Here is a 15644-nt window from a genome sequence, read left to right on the forward strand (position 1 = left end):
AGAGCATCTCGCAGCAGAACGTGCTTCAGCTGATGAGGTTCTTTGAGACTTTCCAATCGGGTCTAGCAATCCTAAGTGTACTTGAGCCGAATACGTTACACAGCACACTTCAGTGCTGCTTGTGACGAAGAATATTTTACCAAAAGTTCCATTGCAGTTTCATTTTTATATTTTTTTTTTTTAGGGGAGGTTGTTACCGTTGCCATGTGATTAAAAAAAATAATAAAAAATACTTGTTGCCCAGAAATCCTCATACACCACTCACTGTGCTGCAGAAGGAGAGCAGGCTTGTGTTTTAAAGAGCAGTGCCGCTACTGAGTTTCCCCCAGGCTGTAGTGTCACGTAGGCAGTTCAGCTTGTCACTTTGCCCCATGGAACCGGCCAATTCCTGTGGATCGTGGTGCTGGCCAATACTTAAATGAATTTTTGTTACCATACCGCACCCGTGGGAAGCGGTGTGCCATAATATTCCCGCAGCTTGGAGCAGTGTCCCTGCGAGAACATAGGAAAAGCTGCCTGGCTTCTGAACTTGGCCTTTTACTTACTGTGATTGTAACTTGTATTAACATCTTTGTACCTCGTTCTCCTGACAGTACAAGGGGAATAGTATATTTTTATTTAGTTAGGTGCTTTGAAAGACCTCTATTTTTTTATATCATCCAATGAGTAGTCATAGATTAGTCTGCGATTTCTGCGATAAGGCACTATTGTGGGAGGAAATAATTCTGAGAAGAGCTTGGGAGAAGTCACAGTGCGCGATCTAAACAAAGTCTGGGTGCAGCTGATGTCAGGAGGATTAATATAATCTTTAGATGGCGATACTTAATGTAGATCTTGCCTCCTTACTGGGTGTGGATATGATTACTTCTGGTTTGATGCCTTCGGGTCATATGTCAGCAGTTCAAGAGGGATGATGAACTGGAGACCTCACAAACAGCTAGTGAGGCTATTTATAGGATTGGACAACATGCAATGGGAGTCCAGTTCTGCATTTCTCCCTTTGGAGAAGGAGGACAGGTTGATTTGGCTGAGCTATAAATGCTGCTCTGTAGCCTCTAAGTCCACTGTTGGAAAGCAGAAATTGAATAAATCCACGTTCTCGTTAGTCAATGCAAGGAGGAGCAGGTTTGGGTTTTCCCGTTGCTGACAGTTGTCTGAACAAGTTTCTTTTCTGAAAAGAGACTTATCTCTGCTCTGATTAAAATAATTAATTTGGAGAGGGTCTGTAGTATGTGTTTTTCAGGATATCAGACCAGATGATTGCAGAAAAGACTGGATAGTGGATGATACGAAGATTAAACAAATTCATTTAGGCAAATTCCTGCTATGTAAGATGTTGATGAATTTTGTGTCAAGGGACCTGTTAATTTAGTAAAGATCCTCAAAACTGATGTCAGTCCAAGGATATATTCAGTATCACCAAGGCGCTGGGCACTCCTGATGTTAGCTAAAGTGGAAAAAATATTCAGCAGGCTTTTCCCCTGAACAGACATGAAAAAAGGTGGTTTTAATCCTTTCAGATGGCTTTCCCTGTGAACACCGGGGCCTGTGCGATGGCAGGGGGGACCCCCCAGGGTCGGGTCACTTCTGACAAAGTAGGCCCCGGTAAATAAGCACTATACGAATCTCAGGCAGAAATGAGTTATTTTAATGAAATGACTGAATGAAATCACTCGCGTTTCCCGCCCCCTCTTCAGAGGCTGTCCCTGTTTACATGGTTCCGATGTTAACGTCCTGCCTGAAGGCACCCGCGGCTTCTCCAGCTTCACACTGACTCCTCGTTAGCCACCCGAGGCGGAGCACAGTGTGTGCTGTTGTGTTTCTTTTCGGGCTTGTTTCTAAATACTGTTTCTTTACAGCAGGATGTAATTTTGGTACAAGAGCTGGAGGATTGATGTTTTGAAGAGAGTGATTTTTATCCTGAGGCAAACAGATGAGTGCCAGTTGGCTGGTGAGAGTGAAGCTTGGTCGCCTAAATCGGTCTGTGGTTCAAGGTCAGGGAAGGTGGGAAAACAGGTAGAAAATCAAATTTCCCAAACCTTTCTCAGTTCTCTCTGAAGGAGTGAGCTCTTTTTGAAACGATGACTGACCGTATGGAGATATACCACTGTCCTGGGCAGCCCTCCTGCGCTTGAAGGTGCAGTTGGTGTTTCAGCGACTGTTCCCTGCTGCGGTGTGTTAAAGGGAGTTATTGATACCTGAAAACTGTGGCTGTTCATCAGGGCTTTAAAAATTTTACTTTTTTTTAATATATTTTATGTGGGAGCGTAAGCCATCAGTTTGTGTAAAAGTTAAGCTTTCTTCTAGAATATCTGCTCTTAAAAAAAATAAAGTCGGGTGTGTTCATTGATGCCCGAGGCTGCACATTGGCCTCCTTTGTCTCGGAGCAGCTTTCCATTTTGCCCGTCAGGATTCCTCTAGCACGTGGCTCGGATGGGGTGGGTGTTTCCAGCTTGGTGACCCTTGGCTGGTGATGGGATTTGTGCCGAGTCCCTCGGGCAAACTGTCTGGGTGGGAGGAACTGGCTGCGTACCGACAGCGAACTGCGGGCGCTGAGCGGCTCCATCGCCAGTGGGAGACTCCTCTGGTGATTTCTCTTTAGGGACGGTTGCAGAAGGTTCATTTTCCAACAATAACATTTCCTGTTTCAAAATGATGAGGAGTTTCATGCCGTGCCGAACGGCTCATGAGTCAACTTTACAGGTCTTGGCTGTTTGATGGTACCATTAACGTAGTTTTTTTTGAATTACACAGCATTGCAATACAGTGCCATTTTGCAATTTCTTTGCATTGTACTTGAAAATAAGTTGAATTGCAGACTATTTAAAACCGCTTTCCTGCGCTTCCGGTAGCAGTGAGAGCTTACCTTACGTGAAGCCTTTATGTAAAAATATATTTTGTAACAACCTCATAGATCTTTAACAAAACCAAGATTTGTATTAGCTTTGTATAAATGTTTGTGGCTTACGATTTTATATGTTTAACTTTTTATAAACTTTCCAGGGACTACTTTTTATTGTAAATTTTTTTTTTTCTCCTTGCTTTAGTTTAAGATTGGCAATAAATTATTTCTAAGGGAGGTCTTAGAAGAAAAAGCATCACTTCCTTTTTATAAAACGGTTAAATTGATGAATAGTTTAAAAGCTCTTACACTCTCCTGTACATTGCTCTGTACATACTCTCCAAAAGCATTGCCTTTCAGCTATTAATATTTGCCTTGTGTACAAAAATTACTGACGATGAATAAACGTATACACCTCGTGTCGGTATCGGGAAATGATTTTTTCAAATGAATGCTGTGTGGAGGCAGGCAGCTGCCTTCCCCTTGCTGCTGGCTGAGGCCGGCCGTTTGCTCCTGCCACAGGTTGTGTTTCAGGTGCCGTGTGTTAGAGCGTCGGTCCCTGCTGCCCTGCCAAAGGGGCTTCTCCAAAGGGGCTCCTCCGGGCTCCCCTTCCCGCCGGGAGAGGGGCGGACGGAAATCGCTGACTCGCATTCAACAACCAGTTTGGGACTCCGTATTTAAAATATTGGTGACGCTGGTGTGTGTTCAGGCAGCAAGCCTCTGGATAAATTGTGTGTCTCGGTATTGCAGAGTCAGATTTGTATTTTTTTAAGCAGATTTCATCCTCTGGAAACGGATCCCTGGCTGTTTCGCAGCCACTGCGGAGTGAAGCTGTGCTTTGCAGCGAAACACCGGTTTCTCCTGCTCAGTTTTTACAGGCCTGAGGTGCTTCGCTCTCCGCAGCGGCCCTTGGGCTGGTGCCCTGTGGATGCCCCTGGGAAGAGCCCAAGTGACGCGTGTTTATAGCGCCAGTGCTCGACGTCGGGATTTGTCTCTATAACCGGAATACTGACGCTCTCAAATCTGTTAGCGTGTGGATCCAGGGGAACCCGCGGGCTCTCCCTCCCCGGGCTCTGAGCTCAGGAGAGCCGGAGCCGCCTTCACTCGCTGAAACCAGGAGTTGAAAACCTCTCCCACGGCCTGAAACACATCCCGGCTCCTGGGCAGTTTGATTCCGGGTCCTGCCTCTTCCCAGGGGGGTGTTTCTGAGGAATCACAACCTCACCTCTTCACACGGGAAGGGTTACATCAAATGAGCACCATGTGTGACGTTGCTCTGACTTTGCAAACCAATCTCTTTTGGGTTTTTTTTGAAAGCTTTTTTTTCCAAAGCTTTATTTTCTCGCATCTTACTTCCTGAGGTGCAGTCAGGGAGCAAAACTGCCAACGTCTAGAACTCCTCTTAACAGACGGTGTTTGGTTTGGTTTTTAAGCCCCATATTACCAGTGTAACTGCATCAAGGTTCACCGAGGCGCCTGGTGAAGCTCTCGTTAGCACGGGGTTCGTGGTGGCACCGCTCAGCAGCACCCCCGTGCCCCCAGACCCTCCCGGCAGGGCGGCTGCTGGCGGTGGGACAGCCTGGGAGGGCAGGGAAGGAGCGTGTCCCAGGATTTCTGTGCACAAGTGGAAGTTCCTTCCACAAAGCTCTTGATTTAACACAACGACCTCGCTGCGTGCGCTGCTCAGTGTAGGTTGGGTTCTCGAGCCTCTTCCTTCCTGTTCGAGTAACTGGGCGATTGCACAATAACTGACGGAGGGGAGCTGCCCAAAGAGCTGCTTCCCCGGCTGCCTGCGGTGCCGCAGCGGGAGCCAGTCTCGGAGCTGGCCTTGGGAATCCCAGGGAGCTGCCCCGAAGGGCAAAGAGCTGGAGGAGCCACTGCCGAGTGAGCAGAGTCCTTTGGGAAAAGCGGCTGGGAACAGGAGAGGAGGTGATGCTGGGGCAAACCCTACTGGGGTTTTTTCTCAAAAACACACAAAAAAAGGTGATAGCATTGAGTCAGTTCTGGCCAGCCCGCCCTAATACACTGCTGGGCTGTGTTTTCCACACAAGTAATGTTTTCACTGTGTGAAATGTGAATTATTAGATTAAATTAATAGAAGGGCCCAGGTAGGCTGAGTCCCGCGGGGCTCTGCAGTGGTGGTGTGTTTGTGCCTAACTGTAGATGGTTTAGGATTTCTTTTATCTGCTTTCCTCCCCCGTGTCCTTATGCACACTTAGAAACGAGGGGTGAGATTTGCTCCGGCTCGAGTGCAGCTTCCACCAGCAGCAGGTTTCTGGGATCCTTGTTCCTAAGAGAAGCTCCTGCAAGATGAGGACCAGCCCCGCTCCGTCCCGTGACACTCACCGTGGGGCAGTCGGTCCTTGCACCCGGGATGGGTGAACAGAGGGTAAGGGATCCCAGCATCCAGCAGGAAGGAGCGCTGTGTGCCGGGACGGTCCCCGTGCGTGCAGACACGCTGCTGCCCTGCTTCGCTCCACGCAGGGAGCCCAGAGCTTGATGGATTGTTGAGCACTAGATGTGACAGGGTTTGGAGCAGGTGCTGTGGGCAGAGCCCCGCTCCGTACCAAGAGTAACGGTGAAAGCCTGTGTCCTCCCGAGCGCCGGCTGTGAGGAGGAGTTGTGCCTTCGCTGTTCCTCAGGCAATGGGGCGCTGGAGAACACGGTGGGAGCGTGTGTCAGCAGAGGCACTGAGTGAATAAATCTCATTTCTCTGCCTGCGTGGTTTCAAACGTGGTGACCCAGTAAGATGATGTTGATCGGTGCAGACTGGTTTTTATTAATTTAGGACTTCGCGAGCAGGAGGAAGCACAAGACCTTATGCATCCAGCAAAGTGAGCTTTCCCCACTCCCTATTCCACTACTCAGTATCGTGGATGGTGCTGGTGTAGAAGATGCTGACTCCCTGCCCAGGCTTCTTCCCACTGATGAGCCAAAATCCCTGCCCAGTTCCCGTTTCTCCTGCCCAGCACCGGGCCAGACCTTGGGTGGCTTTTAGCCACGTTGCAGGCTCTGTCCTGTCTTCTCTCTGTTACATTGCCTGCAGCCTGGGAGACAGAAAACTTCTCTTATGTAGAAGCAAGCCATCCCTTTATCAGATAGAAAGGGGAAGCAGTAGCTGAAAAAGGGCACGTATTTTAACATTAACACTCCCCCAGACAGCCTTCTGTGCTGACTGAGAGGATGAACGACTGTTTCCATGTTGAGAGCACACCACGTGAACGATGTTTGTGGGATGAGACCAACCATGAATAATTTGTCCCCAGCAGGTCCCCCATCGGGCTCTTCCGTCAGGAAGCTCTTCCACAATTAGTAACTGGGATCGCCAGCCCCGACGTGGGGTTCAGCTCCGAGTGCTCTGTGTACACACAGCCTGTGCCTGGGAGCTGCTCTTTGTGTTCAGCTTTTATAGAAAGAAAAGGCAATATCTTTAAATGATGCAGATCTTTATGTGGTTGCCTCGGTGTAATATTTTGCACTTTTTCTGTGTGAGCTGGCTCCTCTTACATTAATCCAAAGTCTAGCGGTGGGAGCGGCTGTGAATTGATGACCATTTCCTCCATTTTCCTTGAAGAAAAAGGAAGCGAACAAAAAAACTTCAGTGAAACCAGCATTTTCAAAGAGTTACGAGCATCGGGATTAGCAGGGGAACAAGCTGAGCAAGCCTTCAGAGCAACAGCCTTCTTACATCATGTCTGGCATTTGCTAAAAATTGTCTAGCATTAAGGGGAAAACTTCCTCTTTGATTCACGCAGATGACCCAGGCAGGCTCTCCTCCCCCCTCTCCCATCCCCACTCACAACTTTAGGAGAAAAGGGGATTTGGTGCAGCCCGTGCTGGGGCTGGCTGCGGGCGCTGGGTGCCCCGGGAGCCTGCGGAGCGATGGTACCAACTGCTCGGTTCCTGCCTGATGGAAATCTGGAGAAGGCTGAGGGGAGACCTTATCTATGTTTACGAGTACCTAAAGGGTGGGTTGAAGGATGATGGACCCAGACTCTTTTCAGTGGTTCCCAGTGACAGGACGAGGGGCAATGGGCACAAGCTGGAACATGGGAAGTTCCATTCAAATCTGAGGAGAAACTTCTTTATGGGGAGGGTGCCAGAGCCCTGGAACAGGCTGCCCAGGGAGGGTGTGGAGTCCCCTTCTCTGGAGATCTTCGAGACCCACCTGGATGCAGTCCTGAGTGATGTGCTCTGGGCAACCCTGCTTTAGCAGGGGAGTTGGGCTAGAAGATCTCTAGAGGTCCCTTCCAACTCTGACAATTCCCTGATTCCGTGAAACCTGGGATGCCCTTTACAAAAGCACAACCAAACCGGCCTCAGAATTTCTTCTTGTCCCATCTGCTGTGCCCCCCCAGCCCGGCTGGTGCCCGGGAAGGGGACGCCAGCCTGACGTGACTCCTCCAGCTCCACAACCAAAGCCACACCAGGTCTCCTTCCTGCCCTGCTCCCCACGGCTCTCCCCACCGATGGCATGGCATCTCTGCCCACAGCACAACTTCCTGCTGTTCAGTCTCTCAACTGCAACTCAGGGAGAAATATTGCTAAATACTTTTTCCCAGCGTGTAGCAAATCATAGAATCATAGAGTGGTGAGAGTTGGCAGGGACCTTAAAGGCCATCCAGTTCCTGGGATGGGCAGGGTCACCTCCCACGAGCCCAGGTTGCTCAAAGCCCTCTTGTTCCCAGTGAAATACTGCCTTTCATTGCACTGGTAATAAACCAGCGTATAACCCATCTCTGCTACCGTTTACCTGGGGATGCCACTGGGGCAAGGGGACATTTTTACATGCACAAATGTCACAGCAAGTCACCGTGGCTGTTCCCTTGTCACGCCTTGTCATGCCCTTGCAAGACTTCTTCCTCTAGAAAAGCAACCCCAATTGCCTGAACCGGCAGGAGAGGTACATGGAGATATTTGGACATTTAACATTGAAATTAGTTGCCAAAAGCAGGTTCTCTCCAAGAGGCTAGCGAGGTGAAGTGTTTGGCTTTTCCCTCTCCGCGGAAGCAGGGATCGGTGGTGAAAGCATCTGGACGACAGCCAGGCGTTTCGCTGGAGCTGGGCTTTCCACTCCGTGTCTCCGAACCCCGTCTCTTTGCTCGCAGCAAGATAAAGGTCTGTGACGGTGCCAACCTCGGGAGAGCAGAGGAGGAAAGCAGTGGGGCACCGGGGCCTGGGAGGTGGAGGTTGGTGGCCCCCTGGGCAGGCGCCTTCAGCCCCTTGGATGAGAGTCGCTGCCCACATTGAGGGAAGGTTTCTCGGAGCTTCAAGAGCCATCTACAATCAGTAGGGAGCAAAAAGCACCTCCAGAGAGCAATTCTCCACCTGGAACGGTGTCCCGGGCAGGTCGGTGAGTCCCTGCCCAGCAGTGCCCAGCCCAGGCTTGGTCTCTGCACTTTCAGACACCTCCAGGGAAATAAGAACCTCCGCCCCAGCACCTTTGTGCTCCGTTCCCCTGGTACGGAAAGGCAGGACGGGGGAGCGTGTCAGAGTAGAGCACTCTTGAGATCCTCGGGGAAAAGCCTGTGTCTTCTTGCTGAGGGTTATTTTCAATGCAGGGTCCTCCAGTCCCCCTTCGTGGCAGGATTTCACCGGTCCCATCTCCACATTCCCTTTTGTAACGGCACAAGCCATTATTGCAAATAAATGGCTCCAGATCTTGGTGATGGGTTAGGAAATAACCCCACAGGTTTTACAGTTCCTTAGAAGTAAAAGAATAACTAAATCCTTGTTTAAATTCCCACTTGCATAGCCGGAGCCCTTTGGATCACACATTTCTTTAGCACGGGCTGATGTTTCCCCCCACCTTCCAGTCAGACAGATTTCTGAGTGTGCAGACACGAACGTCACCCCGTCCTTGTGTCTCACCCGGCGGGGGGACACGGCCTGGGAAGAGCTCCTGAATGAGGTGCTCATAAAAAATAGGCCAGAGCTGAAGATATTAGTGAGAGAAGCAGCAGATCTGCGGTGCACAGCTGGTTTGTTTGGCTGAAATGCCAAGATTATTCACTGCAGACGGTTCTGTTTGAGCCCCGTAACGTTTCGAAGCAAAAAATGCAGCATGATGCCACGTACGTGCCCCCAAAAGTGTCAGAAACATCTGAGCTGTTTCTCTTCGCTTCAGACCAAGTCATCGCGGAGAAGCCATGAGGCGGAGGGAGAACCGTCGTGGTCTGAGCCCGGGACTGGATTCCAGGAACATCTGAGCACTAAATACAGCAGCCGGGCTCGCTCAGCGGCTCCGGGGCCGGCAGGTAACGTCCTGCGTCGGGAGAAAGCCACGGGAGAAATCACCTCACCCCAAGGAGAGGTGTGAAATCCAACCCCCAGCACCACATCAGCAGCGCTCCTGGGAATCCCGGCATCCCTGGCTTTCCGTTGTCTTATGTCTCTTTGAGGTGCTTGAGAGAATAATGAAATTATCGGGGGGAAAAACAGAACATTCATCGATGTATTTTGGAGCCATGGGCTAAACTCTTCTTCTCTCTGAACATAGTATCTTCCACCAAGCCTCACTAATGCCGGTAAAAGCTTCGGAACACAAAAAGCATCACGAATGTAAAATATTAGTCTGTTTGCTTGTTTTATGAAAGCACCAAAGTACTATTAGGTGTGTTGGGGAAATGCTGCTTCGGGCAGGGGAATAGAGAGGACACACCTGTACAAACCAGTAAGCCCAGGAGTACCTCCTGCTCTAATGCTTCATGGAAAAGATGTCTCCTGGTCGCACGTATGGAGGCAAGCAAACCCCTGAAGGGTCCGTGAAATCCAGACACCAGACACCGCTCCAAGTGGAGATCTGCTCCAGGCCACCTGACCAGGAAGACGGAGCGGATGAGGCCCTCTATAGACAGCCAGGAGCAGCCTGGTCCTCATGGGGGACTTCCACCACCCCAGTATCTGCTGGAGGGACAACACAGCAGGGCATGAGCAACCCAGGAGGTTCCTGGAATGCATCAATGGTAGCTTCCAAGTGATGGAGGAGCCAACGAGGAGAGGTGCCATGCTGGACCTTGGTCTCTCCAACAAGGAAGGGCTGGTGGAGGATGTGGAGCTCAAGGGCCCAAGGAAGCTGGCTGATATATTGTTGGAACTTGATGATCTTTAAGGTCCCTTCCAACTCTAACCACTCTACGATTCCATATTCAAGGGTCACCTCCTCCAGGAGATGAAAAGGCAGGGACACGGGTAGCATGGACTCACTGTGCTGCTGAGGCACTCTTTCCTTCGCCAAGTTTCCCAAGCAGATAAAATGAAGGAGGGGAATTCCTAATAAATTCAGGCTGCCCTCTCGCCTGCAAGTGAACTTTTCTGTTGTAGGGGGGGGGAAGTGTACTTGCTTGTTTTTACATCCTGAAAATCGTCCTTCCATGTGAGTGACTGGACACAAGATATTATTTTGCTGTAAACTGAAGGCAAAGAGTGTGAAAAGACAGCGTGGGAGAGAGAGCCGGGCCCTAAGCGACTTCATGCCCCGTTCGGAGCGTGAGTTTGCCTCCTGGTCGCAGCAGGATTCCGATGCTTTAACCATAAATAAGAGGTAAATGTGCGCTTTGGTCCTTCCCTCACAAAGCGATGGCTGTGTCCGTTAAAGCTGTCGTGTGTTAGACCTTCCTAAAGACATCATGCTTAAAAAATCAGATTCGTACAGTGGGAGGGTGACAGTGCCTGCTCAGCTGGGGGGCTACGTGGGCACGGACAGTTGCAACCCCATAGTGAGACATTTCAGTATTTCAATGAGAAATGAAGCTTTAAAAAGCTGAAAAGCAAGGGGCAGGGGTTCCTGCTGCCCGTGTGAGCTTTAGCATCCCCACCGCCGCCTGCCCGAGCCTCAGCTTTTCCGTCCCGTGGCCGATGTCCCTCCGCTCTCCGGTGGGTCACCTGCGTCTCCGTGGGGTCGGGTCCTCGTGTGCCGGGAGGTGGTGGCCGACGCTGGCTCTCTGGGCTCCGGCAGGTAGCTGGCATCGCCCAGCAGCCAGCTGGAACGTGTCACAGGGGGGGACAGCGGGTGGGGAAGGACCCCTCGGGCTGCGCGGGGGCTGCGGCACCCACGGGTGGGAAACTCTCATCCCGCCCCGTTCCCGCCGCTGGAACCGCAGCGGAGCTTCGCGGCCGATAATGGCCCGCGGGGTGCGCGGAGGAGGGGGCGGCTTCACCGGGCTCGGTGCCGGGCGCCCCGTCCCGCGGGGAGGCGGTGCCGCGGGGCTCCGGCAGGGGGCGCCCAAGCGCCGCGCAGCGCGCACGGTGCCGCGGGGGGGTCCGCGGGGCGGGGGGGGTGTAGCGGGGGCGGGAGCACTTGGGGATCGTGGGGTGGTTTGGGTGGGAAGGGGCCTTAAAGCCCCCCCAGTGCCACCCCCTGCCCTGGGCAGGGACACCTCCCACCAGAGCAGGTGGCTCCAAGCCCCCTCCAACCTGGCCTTGAACCCCTCCAGGGATGGGGCAGCCACAGCTTCTCTGGGCAACCTGGGCCAGGCTCTCACCACCCTCACAGCAAAGAACTTGTTCCCCACATCTCATCTCAATCTCCCCTCTTTCAGTGTCAAACCCTTCCCCCTCCTCCTATGGCTCCCCTCCCTGATGAAAAGACCCCCCACCCAGCTTTCCTGGAGCCCCTTTAGGGACTGGAAGCTCTAAGGTCTCCCCGGAGCCTTCTCTTCTCCAGGCTGAACCCCCCCAACTCTCTCAGCCTGTCCTCCCAGCAGAGGGGCTCCAGCCCTCCCAGCATCTCCGTGGCCTCCTCTGGCCCCGCTCCAACAGGTCCATGTCCTTCTGCTGTTGGTGGCCCCTGAGCTGGAGGCAGCACTGGGGGGGGTCTCCTCAGAGCAGAGCAGGGGGGCAGAATCCCCCCCCTCGCCCTGCTGGCCATGCTGCTGGGGATGCAGCCCAGGATGCGGGGCAGTCTGTGCTGCCAGTGCAGATTGCTGGCTCATGTTGAGCTTCTCATCAACCAACATCCCCAAGTCTTTCTCCTCGGGGCTGCTCTCAATCCACTCGTCACCCGGCCTGGATCTGTGCTTGGGATTGCCCTGACCCACGTGGAAGACCTTGCACTTGGCCCTGCGGCTGTGCCGGGGCTTGGTGGGGACCAGGGTGGGGGCAGTGGGCACCTTTCCTCACACACTGCTCCATTTTGGTGGCTGTTCTCCACCAGTGGCCTCTAAATTGCCGCTTCTCAGGTCCCACCAGGTGAGAGCCGGAGGCCCATCCTGCAACGGTCAGTGTGAGGGAGTGGAGGGAGATGAGGAAACGTGGGAAGGAACAATTTGCCCAAAGCAGGCTGTTCATCAGACCCTGACTCATGAAATGGGGCAGATTTTTGGTCCCTGTCACCGCCCGAGGCTGCAGGGCGGATGGGGGGCTCAGGCACCCGGAGGAACCGCACAGCCGTCCCCTCTGCCCGGCTGGTTTGCACAAGCTGCAGCCTGCCCCAGGCTCGGGCAGGACAGACGGTGCAGGGTGGGGAGACGGGGCACGCACACCAGCTGGCACCCAGCCGTTCCTTCCTCCCCTTGCCCAGCGGTGCCATCAGCACCCACCGCGGAGCCCTCCCCCTGCTCCCCCCTCCGCAGGGCACCGCTGCCCACCCCGCCGGGCAGCGCAGACCCCGGCAGGGTCGGTTCTGGTGGCACGGGAGAGCTGGAAGAGCCGGGACCTGTGTCACCTGTGCCAGCAGCACCAGCCGGCCGCTTCCCAGTAAAGCCACCCGCTGCCCCGCAGAGACCAGTGCACGTCTTCAAAGCTCTGCCATCCCCCGTTCCAAAGGCTCCTGGAGACAAGGGTGCCCAGGAGCGGCGTGGTGCCATCAGGATGCTCTGGGCAGGTTTCTGGCCGCTCTTCTCCCTGGAGGCCTCGCTCCTGAATGGATGGGGGGGGGTCCTGTAGTGGCACAGACCCCCCGGGAACCGGCACCCCGCGCTTCGGGCCGAATTACAACATCACCGGTGTGCACCAGCCGGCCCCGCGTTTTAACTTCCTTGCAGGATGAATTTCACAACCCCTATGCTAGTTTGTGTCTCGGCTGTTGCTGTAGATACTGTAGCTTCTGCCTCTGCTTGTTTTCTTGTTTTTCTCCTCTCTCTATGCTCTTACAGGCGTAATAACTGAAGGAGCGCACAAGTTCAGGGCTTGCAGAGGAAACTGTGGTCTGCGACTTGCAGAGAAGTGTCAGTGGTGGAGAGTCACAGTGTGGTTAGTGACTGTTTGTTTGTTTTGCTGGGTGGCAGCAGGTGCTACAGAAAGTCGGGGTATTTGGGGAAAGGCAGAAGGGTTGTGTCGCTCCCTTGGGCTGGGGGTTGGAACCCTTCAGCATTAACCAGCATCAACCCTATTGTTTTTAAGCACAAGAAACAGAATGCAGTGGGAGAGAGAATGACTTTGCTTTAGTCTTTCGGCATTAAGATGAAAGTCTTTCAAGTTTCTTGCTTCATTTTCGTTTCCCGTGTCACATCTTGAAGACCTTACTGTCAAGAAATGCACGAGGGCGACGGCAAAGCAGTGGCAGGAACCCAGATGTGTTCACCAAACCCCTACGAGCGCTCGAGGAGAGCCCCAAGTGGTTATTAAAATCCCTTGCTGTGCTGCAGGACTAAAGCATGTAAGCAGAGCCTATAGTATATGCAGAAAAATGTATTTAAAGGGTTACGCTCTGTCATTTACTATGAACTATTTTAAAATTTCCTGTCTGACAAGAAACTACCAGTGCGCTAAAAATTCTTCACTGAAAAGCTCATGTTTGTATCGTCTCTTGGCTGACACCGGTTGCTAACGTGATGCTACAGTATTTGGGCTCTGCTGGTGCCACGTGCGTCCAGGAATGTTTGTCTCCATCACCCTTCAACGCTGCTTCTCTACACGGGGTCTGGGGGTGCCGGGTCCCACGCAGCCGCAGGAGACTCGTGCTCTTCAATTCTTTCTGTTCTATACGACTAATAGTAAAATAGCAGGGCTGAGAGCCCCTGTGTAGCAGTAAAAGGGGGTTTCCAGGTGAGGGGGGCAGCTCTGAGGGGGCAGCGGGTGGTGGGGACCGGTGGCAGAGCCTCTGCCAGCAGGCGGTGTGTGATGTCCCCAGAGAGACCCCCTCCGCGTCCCGGGGTCTGTCACAGCCTGGGCCCCAAGGAGAGGAGCAGGAGTCTGGCTGCATCTGAGAGGAAAAGATGTCTTGAACTTTAATCCAGGTTATTTACATAGTTTTTCCTCTTTTTCTATTTTTTTTTTTTTTAATCAGGTTCACAGATTTAATTGGCACTTTGTGCGAGAGGTTTAATTTCCTGTGTCAGGATGTTATTTTTAATTACTGTGACCAGGATTTGGTCAGGCTTGTGTTTTTTTCTCACGTCGCCCAGGTGGGACGCTTCCTCCTCCCTGCTGGTAAAAGGGCCCCCGGTGCCAGGGCCCCCGAGCAGGCTGACGGGGGGGAGTTCCCACTGGGCACAATTTTCGGGATTAATTTTTGCTCTCTGCTTCACAAGTTTGCTTCTGTGCTCCCTTCCTGGCCTTACACACTGCGAGCAATTAAATTCTCTAAAGAGTGTGAATTATCTACCATTGAAAGCGCACACCAGAGCACATCTATGTACATTTTTAAAATTGCTCTTTTGCGATAGAATCCCTTATACATTCTGATATTTATTGCTGTTGTTTCCTTGCTTATCAACATCGAATTTGACATAAAGATACAGTTTGCGTGCGGTTATCACTTTAGACACCATTAGCTGACCAGTTTGGCCCCCTCCGAAGGTGCTTTTTGCCAAGGAGGGACGCAGCAGGAGGGTCAGGCTGCAGGACCCGGGGCTGCTCCTCGGAGGCGAACGCTGAGCCCCTTTCCAAGCTGTGCAAAAGAGGCCCAAGGAAAACCTCTGAGATGCGAAGGCGCTGGCGGAGATCTGGGAAGGACAGGGGCGGTCTCAGGGAAAACGTTGTCCGAACTAAAGCTTGACTGTGGGTTTGTATTTAAGTATTTGGGGGACCTGTTTGCACGAGGGTTTGGCCTGAGCGGGGTCCGGGGAGGGGGTTTCCACCTGCTCCTCTCTGAGCTCTCTTGATTGCGATATTAGAAAAAGCTGTGAGGGGCTGGGAGTCCTCCCCGGGGGCAGGAGGAGAAGAGCCAGCCAAAGGCAGAGGAAAGAGGAAAACTGGTTCTGTGCCTGCAGACTCCTCTCCAGGTACGGTTTATTGAATGTATTTCGCTTCTGGCAGAGCACGGGGAGTTGCATGAGTTACCGGAGGAGGGGGAAGTCTTGCAGGGGTGTCCCTGAAGCTGCAGTTTGGGGGTTTCAAGCGAGGGGAGGAACGAAGCCCCTCTCTGGATTATGTGCAGTCAAGGCTTGAGCAGAAAAGGGCCGTGTTTTGTGACCAGCGGGGGGGTGACTGCCGTGGCGGGGAGGGCAGAAACGGCTCTGCACCCTGGAGAGCACGGGGTTTTACTTTGGGCTTTTCTGACTGTGTCCTGGGGGGGGGACACCCGGCTTCGCGCTGGCTTTCCCTGGCAGCGCCTGGTGTCCTTTGCCTGGTGGGACGCGTTCCCAGGAGCCCACCCCAGCGTCACGGCAGGCCTGCAGCTCCCGATAGCGCCCGGGGGTGCCCCGCAGTGGGGCGCGGGGCCGGCCCAAGTGTGGCTGGTGCTGATAAACCCGTGTTGCTGCAACCCGGGGAGGAAGATACAGGCGCAGTGGGGTGTTTGGTGGCTGTTACTGATATGGTGAGGGCAAACGTGGAGCACGCACCTGGGGAGGAGAAGGGGAAGGGAGTGATTTCCCGGCAGGCAGGGAGCCCTGCGGTGCCTGGGAAGGAGCTGGCTTCT

Source organism: Numenius arquata, chromosome 17 (assembly GCF_964106895.1).
Source record: "Numenius arquata chromosome 17, bNumArq3.hap1.1, whole genome shotgun sequence".
NCBI lineage: Eukaryota > Metazoa > Chordata > Aves > Charadriiformes > Scolopacidae > Numenius > Numenius arquata.